The sequence below is a fragment of the Vicugna pacos genome, chromosome 25 (genome assembly GCF_048564905.1).
Source record: "Vicugna pacos chromosome 25, VicPac4, whole genome shotgun sequence".
NCBI lineage: Eukaryota > Metazoa > Chordata > Mammalia > Artiodactyla > Camelidae > Vicugna > Vicugna pacos.
The window spans coordinates 16,385,419-16,395,843 of NC_133011.1; the positions used below are offsets into that span (position 1 = coordinate 16,385,419).

The following is a 10,425-nucleotide window of genomic DNA, read 5'->3' on the forward strand; positions in this document are numbered from 1 at the left end:
ATTCATCAGAATCTCATGCTTTTTCTATCAACAAGTCTTAGCATCTTTAAATTTACTTCATGATCCATGAAGGCTGCTAGATCTCCAACCATCACCCCTCATTATCGGTGAAAGAAAAGAGAGATATAAAATTCAAATAGGTTACCTCCCAGCTCCCTTACAGCTTTCTTTAGGCTTTCCTGGAGATCTTAAGGAGCAATTTCCACTTGCATCTTACAGCCTCAGCAGAAGCTGGAGCATTATAGCCCGGAGCTGCATACATTGCTCCAGGGAAAATGAATATTGGGAAGCAAAAGGCAACATCTGCCACGATTTCTAAGAACAAATACTTCTTCCACAAATCATACTAACCAAGATGAGCTACTGCTTTCTTCCCTAGGGATGAGAATATTGTCAAATGTAATGGTGGGGAGGTGGGGTGCGGATAGCACAGTGGTAGAGTGCATGCTTAGCAAGCACGAGGTCCTGGTTCAATCCCCAGTACCTCCATTAAAGGTATACATATAGTGGTGGGATTTAAAACAGTTAATTTTGCGGTAGGTGACCTCATTCAACATTGTCAACAAATACTTTTGAAGTTCTACACTTGCAGTATGGGTGATACAAAGAGTCCTCAAACTCTTAAGCTGAAGCAGTGGAGATAATACTGAAACCCAAATTCTGCAGTCAAATGCATGAACTGTTAATTACTTAAAAGTTGCGCAAAGTACTATTAGAGCTCAGTGAGACCATGGGTGCCCAGCAACTGGGAGTGGTAGCCATAGCAACTGGAGACTGATTCAAACAGGATGTGGATGGGCTGGCACATTGAGATCCACAGGAAACCATCATAATTTGAACCAGGTTGTGGAGAGTACAGGGGTCAATCCCACAGGGGTTAGTTAGTTTACCAGAGGGCATTTTTCCAGTGGTGAGAAGGAAGGAGCCCCGAGAAGAAAAACTTGGTGAGAATCCTGAGGACCTGCAGAAGTGGAGGCAGCTACGCAGACTTGACTTACGCCACAGAATTAGTGTCTATTTAACATCGGACCACGTGAACCTGGACTACCTACCTACTAAACGTCATGATTCATCCATCTGATCAGAATGCTTCGGATATATATTGGTTCATGTATGGCTGAAGCATTATGCTGTACACCAGAAATTGACACAACATTATAAACTGACTATACTACAATTTAAAAAAAAAGGCTTCATCAAAGCATTTTCTTGTCTTCATTATTAAGGATGTTATTCCAGATAAAAACATAACCTTTATGAAACCAGTATAGTGTTCTATCTTTGCTTTTACTTCCTTCCCCCTTCTAGCATTAAAAAAAAAATTTGTCAAAATTTGCTTGTCGCTTAGCCACATTGATTACTACATCTGAAGTGTGACCACAGTGTAATGAGACTAATGTCTTACAATGTGGTGGCATTTATGCATCCCAGTGAATGCCTCCTCCTTCAAAGTGTCAGAGTCGAAAGAAGCAGTTCTGGTGGCTGCTACAGTTCTAATATTTGTGGAACTGGTGTTTTTGAATTCAACAGAGACTACAGCTTTTAGGAGGTTGTTTGTTTTTTGGATTTGGGGGGTTGTTTGGGGTTATTTTAGAAGGATGGGTGCCCCTCTCATGTGTGTTTTTGTTTTCCATCCTGCTTGGGTAAAGAAGGACTCAAAGAATGAGGCTGTTTTATACAGTAGGCACTGGGGAGACCCGGTGTGTGTGGTTAAGAACACCAGTTCCAGGGACAGAGCACCCAAACTCAGATCCCAGCTCTGCTCCACCTGAGCTGGGCCATCCTGGGTGAGTTTCTTCCTATCTTCTTGTCTTAGTTTTCTCACCAGTGAAGTAGGGAAACGAAACAGCTCAACATCCTAGGGTCTGGGGCAGGGCTGAGGCTAGAAGTCGAGTTTAACTTCTTCTAGCTGTGAGGATAAGGTCTCTGGGAGCAAAAAGAAGAGGAATATGGTATTAATAAACAAATAAGTAAGAACATTAAACTTCTATTTTTACTTCACAAAAAAATTCTTAAGCAATTAAGTAAATTCTGAACAACCAAGTACCTACTGTTTTTTTTTTCAGCATCCAAAATCAATTTTTAATAACAAGGCAAGATCTGGGGTTAGTTTTTGTAGCCGCGGCAGGCACGTCGCCCTCTGGCACGCTCGAACTTCCGGCCCTTGGAGCGGACATAGGGTTTGGTGTGGCTGTGTGGGGTTCCTGGGGCCTTGCCAAAATGCCTGTACACCTCTCGGCCCTTGCGAGGACCGGAGAGCAGGACAGTGCCGCAGCCCTTGGGCGAGTCCAGGGCCAGCTGGTTGAAGGTGAGGATCATGCCCCCAGCCTTGAGGATGCGGCTCCGGGCACGGCTGCTAACTCGCAGGGCACATACCTTCAGCTTGGGCACCTCCTGGACACGCACATCATCAGTTATGGTCCCCACAACCACAGCTGTTTTGCCTTCCCGACCAGGAAGCTTCATCTTCCGGATCATCCGAGAAAGGGACAGAGGTGGTCGGTTGGTGCGACTCATGAACAACCTCTTCAGCACAACTTGATTGAAGGTGGAGTTCGTTCGTCTGGCCAGAAACTTGTACAGCTTGACCAACAGCCTTAGGTAGATGTCCTGGCTCTTGGGCTCCTTGCGCCGAACCTTTCAGTCCTTGTTGTGGCGGATGTCAACTCCCATGATGGCGCCTACTCCTTAGCCAGGTCCAGAAAGCAAGTACCTACTGTTTTTTAAATTAAAATGTAACACCTTTCTAATTAATGTCTTAAGTCTTTTAAAAATAACAGATTCTCAATAATGTAAAGAAAGCAGAACAAGGTATTTCTAAATTACTATTCCTGTTTTGAAGACAAAAGTTAACTGAGAAATTAAAAGGCAGCCTCTAGCTCCTCATTAGCTGGCCTTCCAGACTATGGGATCAAAGCTTTAGCTTTGGAATGATTTTACTGCTTCTCTTCAGTAATCCAATGTACATAAAGTTGTGTCAGCCTGACAGGTCAAATTGAGTTTGCAGGAACAAATTGGAAAAGTAGAATCAGTTATTGGATAGCTTTAAAGATCGTCAAATTGTTTAATTATAGGCTTTACTGAATTTGTTGAATCCATTTTTATTCCCCATTAAGAACGGAGTGGTTCTCCCCACACTGCCATGGAGAAACAGGACTGCCATCTGCTCCTGCTGCAAAGCCGTAGTGCAGATGGATCCCTTGGGTTCCATGACTCCCTCAGAGCCCAGGACAGCAGACTGATCAAGCACGCTGGCCATGAAACTGTTCATGTGTTCTAGAAATGATAACTTGCATTTGGGGTTTTGTAGGATTGTGTGAATTCAGACTTGTGGTTGGCTATGGAAGAATAGTTTTGACCAAAAGCATATTTCTTTATTCTCAGATAGCCTGGGATTTGAAGAATTCAGGTGGGTTTTTAGTTGTCTGTTTAGGCAGTTTGCAACTCATCCTCCTGGGTAGAATGTTCTGGTGGCTGGCCTTGGCAATGGCTCATTCCTTCATTCTTCTCCAAAAGGAAACATTTGCTTTCAGGCAGAATATCCCTGCCTATGCAACATGTATAACCCCTCTTGCTGGCTGTGACCATTGTACAAGCAGTACCTGAAAGTAATTTATATCATGAGCTTGAATCAGACAGAAGGGAACCCTTTATTAATGTACACAACAAAATTCTTTCAAATCCGAGATGAAAGACTGTTTTTAGAGTACATATTTGCAGTGGATTTCAACTATCACTTTTCTTTTTTCCCTATTATTTACTTTCTTTGCCCTGTTTCAAAGTGTTAATCTGGTGCTTTGAGAAAGTTTTCTAAAAAAACTTAAGATGTACATTATGAACTCACAATAGGCAGTTCAAAGGAAAATCTCTAGGACTCCCGTAAATTGCATGAGACGGGAAGAACACTTTTGTGTCTGGCATGATGTTACATTTTGAGCTTCAGGACACCAACAGGAGCATCAGCAAGAGGCAGCACAGCAGACTATTATATGGGTGTACAAAGAGATGAAGCATCATTTTCCAAAATGAGTTCCACTGGATTAGGGCATGAAGTACACACACACACATATAAGGGAGCAGGAGGGAGGAAGAGGGAATTCCAAGGTCAAATGCATCTGGAAAATTTTGCACATGCTTTCCCTTCATAGAGACACTCAATATACTTTATCTTAAAAGGCATGAAGTGTTCTATAGTGAAGAAATTTGCTTAACCCCGAATTTCTCTAAGTGTTTGAACCACAGAATCCTTCTCGCTTGGAACTAGCAGAACTTGTGTTTTCAGTAAAACACTTTGGGAAACATTCTCTCAGTAATCACCAGTTAAGGCTGTATCAAGGATTAGCTAGTGCATTAATTTTTAAAATAATTATCCTGTCCATTTTAGTCATATTTTTCCTTTGAACTAAATTAGTTTATCTCTACAAGAGTCATTTGTGTTGTTTGAACCTTCATAAGTTTAGAACCCTGGAATGTTGAAGTTTTATCTATAAAAGCCAGAAATTAAGGCCTTGTTTAAATCAGTAAATAATGACTTTTCTAACCACATTACTAATTTGCAAGTGGTCTTTGCCTCTTCCATTCCTAGCTAATAATCATAGTAGCTTCCATATGTCTCCCATGTGCCGCTCGTGGAGTGGATATTATTTCCCAACAACCAAACAGCTAAGTAAGATCATCCCCATTTTATTAAAAAGAAAATGGAGCTTCTAAGATGCTGAGAAATTTCACTAGTAGATAGCAGGGTGAAAAACTGAATCTAGGTCTGCCTCTACTGTCTTCTAGGCCACACAGCCTCCTTCTACTGTGAGCTTACCTACCTTCTGTGTTTAGATAGAATATTATGTGTCTACATCCAAAATAAAAGCACGCTGATTCTGCTGGCTTTGAAGAACAAAAAGGGACTGTGAGTTCTTATCCTTAAACTAAGCATCATCTATACACACCCCTGTCATCACCGTTACCACACTCTTACAATTATTGGCTTACTATTGGTGTCCTTTACCAGGTTGTGAGTGGCTGTGTCTTTTGTCCCTTACTGTAGGACCAGGTAAAATTACAAATGTAATAATATCTAACACTATTAAGCAGTAACTTTGTGTCAGACCTTGATTTCGATGCTTTAAATGTATTATTAACTCATTTTCTCCTCACACCAACATCTTGAGGTCATCACTATTATTATCTTTGTGTTACAGATGAGACGCCTGAAGCTCAGAGAAGTTAAGCAAATTGCCCAAGGTCACACAGCAAGTAAGTGAAGGGGGCTGTAAAAAATTAAGAAACAGAAACCTCTATAGAGCGGGGAGACCAGCAGGGGGAGCTCTCACCTCCTGTAACTATAGCGGAGCCCAACAGGAAGAACAAAGACTCCTCTTCTTTTCTGGCAGGGACTCAGCCATTGAAAAGCCACAGACTGTTTACTACAGCCCTCCCAACTTCCTTTTTCCCTCTATAAAGTTGTCCTCCTTCCCTTGCTGTGGGGACGTGCGTGTGTCTTGCCACGGGTGCTGACCCAGAGTTGCAATTCTCTACTGATCCTGAATAAGCCCACCTTTGCTGGAAAAATATCAGGCAGTTTATTTGTTTTGGGTCAACAGGGCCAAGGGCCAAGGTCTGAGCATAATAGGGACAAATGAACTCCTTGCTGAATACTTGACAAATACTTGACAAATAAAAAGAGTTAACATTTCTTGAACTCTTATTCTGTGCTAGGCACCATTCTAAGAGCTTTATACGAAGGGGTAGGATATAGTTTACCGGTAGAGTGTATGCTTAGTGTGCATGAGGTCCTGGGTTTAATCCCCAGTACCTCCATTAAAAAAAAAAAAAAACTAAATAAATAAACCTAATCACCCCCCCCCAAAAAAAAAACAACAGAAAAACAAAAATAAGAGCCTTACATGAATTATGACTTCTGGTCTTTACAGCAATTCTGTGAGATGAGTGTAATTATTTACACCTCCCCACCTTTTTTACAGAGAAATTGAGCAAAGAGAGCTTAAACAACTTGTTTAATGTCACAAAGCTAGTAAATGATGGGGCCAGAATGAGAACTGACTCCAGAACCTGGGTTTTTATGCTTTGAATGAATGTGTAATAAAATAAAGTTTTTAAAAACAGAACTAATTACAACACAAAGCAGTAGAGAATGATCGACCTAAAAAATTTTCTTATGTCACACACCTGTGAAAATCACTAATCTCAGAAAATGTCTGACACCATTTTTAAGAGGCCATAAAAAGTCTTGTCAGCTATCTCCATTATGAAATTCTCCAAACTGACACATGGGTTTTTCTAAGTTAGAATATTTTGGCACATCATTCCTTCTTATGGCTTGTATCTTTAAAATGAAATTAATTAAGATTATGATTTGGCCCCTGGGGAAAACTGATTTGCAAGATTTGAAAACAATCATGAAAAAAGATACCAAATCATCAGTAGGATACCTTCTAGATATTTTCACAGTTCCTCCCCCTCATAGCAAATATTCCTCAGCTCTAAGCTCCCCTAAAGGACCAGAGACCAGAAATAAATAGGAGCAGTTGAATGAGAAGAGAAAACAGAAAGTATCATAAAAACAACTTTATATTTTTATGGACAACTCTGGGAGGGCAGTTATCTGCTGCTTAGCAAACAGCTGCATGATGTTCAGCAAAAGTTTGCCTCTCTGGATTTATGAGGTGTAAAAAACAGCCATCAAAAGATCTGAAAATGATGAGACCAGTCCTGAAATCACCGTGTCAACACTTAGAAAGTGCTGTGTGAGGCAAATAAAAATGATTAAATTTTGTGTGACAGAAGGATGCCGGTACACAGAGCACCAGTAACCATTTCCGCAGGGAAGCATTCGTCGTCACTGGGCCATAGATAGTGGCCGGGGTGGATGGGAGAGGGGCAGCCTGTACTGCTCTGGTGGCTGCAGAGGAAAGGAGGGGTGGTTGGCTTCTCACTGTAAATTACATTGGCTTTTTCCATGGATATCAAATTTTACACTGACTTCAGTCCAATCCTATCATGACAGAGCATCTCCCCCAGTTCCCCAAGGTCCTCCTCTGAGGATGATTATTACTCCTATTAGTGAGCACTTACTATGTTAACAACGATTCTAATCACTCTATATCTATCCCCTTATTTAAACTTTAGAAACTCCATTAGTGGGTACTATGACCAACTTTACTGTACACCAAGGAAACCGAGACAGGGAGAAATTAATTGCCCAAGGTAAAACAGGTAGAATGAAAGAGTCCAGAATTCAAAGGCAGACAACTGGACCCCAGATTCCACCCTCTGAACACTCAGCAAGCAGCACCCTGGTGGCCAAACCAGTCCACTGTCTGTTATTTTTATCAGCCCATGAGCTAGGAATGGCTTTTACATTTTTAAATGGCTGGGGGGAAAATCAAAAGAAGAATAATATTTTGTGACACGTGAAAGTCACATGGTATTCACAATTCTTTGTTCATAAACAAAATTTGATTGGAACACAGCCACACGTCTTCATCTATATATTGCCTGTGATGGCTTTTGAGCTACGACAGCAGAGGTGAGCAGTTACAGCAGAGGTGGAACAGCCTGCAAAGCCAAAAATAGTTATTCTCTGGCCTATTACAGGAAAAGTTTTCCAGTGCCTGGTCTATGCACCAGACGGAGCAAGGGCTGGGAAAAAGTCTCCAAATTTGCCGCACCCAAGTGACCATCTGTTCTGCCACTGCTATCCAAGCCACCCTTCCACTCCACTTACCTCCATCTCTCTCATCCTCCAATCTCTGCTCCCGTGTGTGAACTTGACACAGTACCACATTTCTGACCTACCACCAAGAGGTTAGTTTTTTCTGCCTTGAAATGGATGGAGAGAAACAGAAGTGTGGCACACCAGTCAGACCAGATGAGGACATTCTACAAAGTGGAACTAGGAACAAAATCAAGTTTCCAAAGTATAGTTATTATGACTTTAAAAATACCAAGGCCAGTGTTCAAGTTGGAGAGGAAGAAGCATTTAAAATTTCTTTTTTTAATTAGCGCTCATCAAAAATAGAAGGTTAAACTGTTGCCCTTAAAAAGGGTGGTCCCTTCAACTGATCCAGTCACTCAACTGCCTTCCCTTAGGCTCAGCGACTCTCATCTGAGAATAAGAAAATGCCAGTGAGTCACTCCTGCTGAAGACACCTGTGTGCATGAAACAGCAATCAAGGAGGACAAGGCAGAGGTAATTGGGAAAGTAGAGCTTCAGCTTCCGTGATCACCAGATTTCAAATATTTTAATAAGTAAATTAAAACCCGTGTTTAATTTAAACATTAGTTTGATAAAAATTGCACCTGAATACTTCATGCCTGGCTTTTATCTCTCAGAAATCGCTATAGCAACAGGACAGGAGCAGGATTTGGCATTTCCTTAATCACAGTTAAGGAGGTAACCGATAAAAGAGGTGTACTTTCAACAAAAGAACCATAAAATATACATCATCAGACCAGCAGAGCTCTGATTTTCTCTTGCATTAATATGCATTCTCCAAGAACAGAAAGCAAGAAGGTGAATATAATTATTTCCAAAGAGGAGATATTACCCTGGACTCTCAAGGGGCCTTCTCTGTATATGCACAGCAGGTTTAACGGTCCCCAAGAGCTTGGTTCTTTGACATCATGTGGGTTTGTCCGCTCTGTCCCCTGATGCAGCTGAGCTGCTGCAGGCCCAGAGAGCTGTTGGCCGTGTGTGTGTGATGCACAAGAACTTGGGCCTTTTCCATGCTGAGGTACCAACACAGGAGAGCCAGACAGAGCAGCCTTGTAGGCTGCCAGCAGTGCAGCTTTACAGATATGATGAAACACCAGGGACATAACCAGAGGGTCCCGCTTTCCAGACTCGATCCAGAGGACATCTTTGTCCAGCTTTAGAGAGGAAACCCACTTTTTCCATTTTGATTCCCTCAAAATGTCGGGGTAGGAGAGACACTATAGTGTAACCCTGGGCTACCGGAACCTTAAACATCATTTCTTTTGATTCTCAAGAAGACCCTAAAATACTCTCAAAATTACACATTTAAAACTGGAACACTTCAGTTCTTCCAACACCTTCATTTTATAGATGAGGAAACTGAGGCTCAGAGAATTGAAGTAAATTGTCCAGGGTCATCCTGCTCATTTATGGGACACTCAAGGCTTTCATTTCCATTACACTCACGCCTTGCCTCTCTGTTCTTCTGAGCATGAAACCAATTACTTTTTTAAGTGACCCTGGACCATTACACATTGTACTAAACTCTGGTTGCCAAAAGCTAATGTTGCCTATTGAAACACATTGTTAAATCATGTGTCTAGAGCAAGGGGGAGATGTTCCCATGGCTTGCTCTTCTCTGGAGAGGTGGTGACCCTGGCCCTAATCTAACTGAAACAAGAAAGGAAGGTTTAAAGTCGCTGCCTGCAGCATCTCCCACGAGAGGCAGTCAATCAATCAGCAGAGTTTCAATCTTTAAGCTACGCTAAGCCCTTAGGTAAGCTATTTCAGCCAGAATTTATTAGGGACAAGCATAAAATAGTAAAAGTGTTCTTTTCCCAGCCCCGCTGGTATTCAATTACACACACGCACTAGAGCCTAGGAGAATGTAGCTATTTTGGCAGGGATCAGCATGTCTTCAATTATTAGGATGTTGTAGGAAAAAAATGAATGTTTCTTTCCAAAGACATTCTCATTCCTAGGAAAAGTTGGGACAACCATAGTTCTATAAACATGCTCCACCTTCTCACGCCCTCTTCACTCTATTATACACATTCTTCCCTCAGCCTGAGATCCCCTCTCCTCTTTCTACTCTAGATTGGCTCCTCCATGAGCTTTTTTCATTATCCAGGCCAAGTTGGTGGCCACTCTTGTGTACAACTGACAAGCTCACTGCATTTTTTCACGTTTCTATTATTGAACTTCCTACGTTATATTGTAACTCAGATTTTGTGTTTGCTTGTCTCTCCCATTGGACTATAAACTACTTGAGAACAAGGGACCCTGTTTTATTTATCTTTGCTCCCCACAATACTTGGAATAAGTAGATGCACAGTAAATATTTATTTTCTAAAATAGTGTTTTGTGAATAGTACTAACTGAATTTTTGGTAACCTGCACATCTCAGCAGTTCACCATTTTCTCTCCCTAAAAGCATGCCCTTGAAGACTTTGACATCTTACACTTCTGCATACACTTACCTTCCTCTTTCATTCCTAAGTTGATTAAGTCATTTGGCTAAAACTCAGAAGTAATCTGAACATTAACACTGGCTGGGATTGCCAAGAGGGCGGAAGGCCTATAAAACTAGTACATTTGCCCAGGGATGCTGGAATGGTGGAAGTTGCTCATTTTCTCTTCATCAGAATGGCATTCAAACTCTTGACCCAGACTCACAATATAATGTACATTTTATATTATCACCATGTACCTCA

General features: G+C 41.5%; 1 pseudogene; it reads right to left on the bottom strand.

Moving 5' to 3' along the window:
• Window positions 1–2,068: 2,068 nt before the first annotated feature.
• LOC102527592 (large ribosomal subunit protein eL18 pseudogene) lies at window positions 2,069–2,704 on the bottom strand (annotated as a pseudogene).
• Between the last annotated feature and the right edge of the window lie 7,721 nt (window positions 2,705–10,425).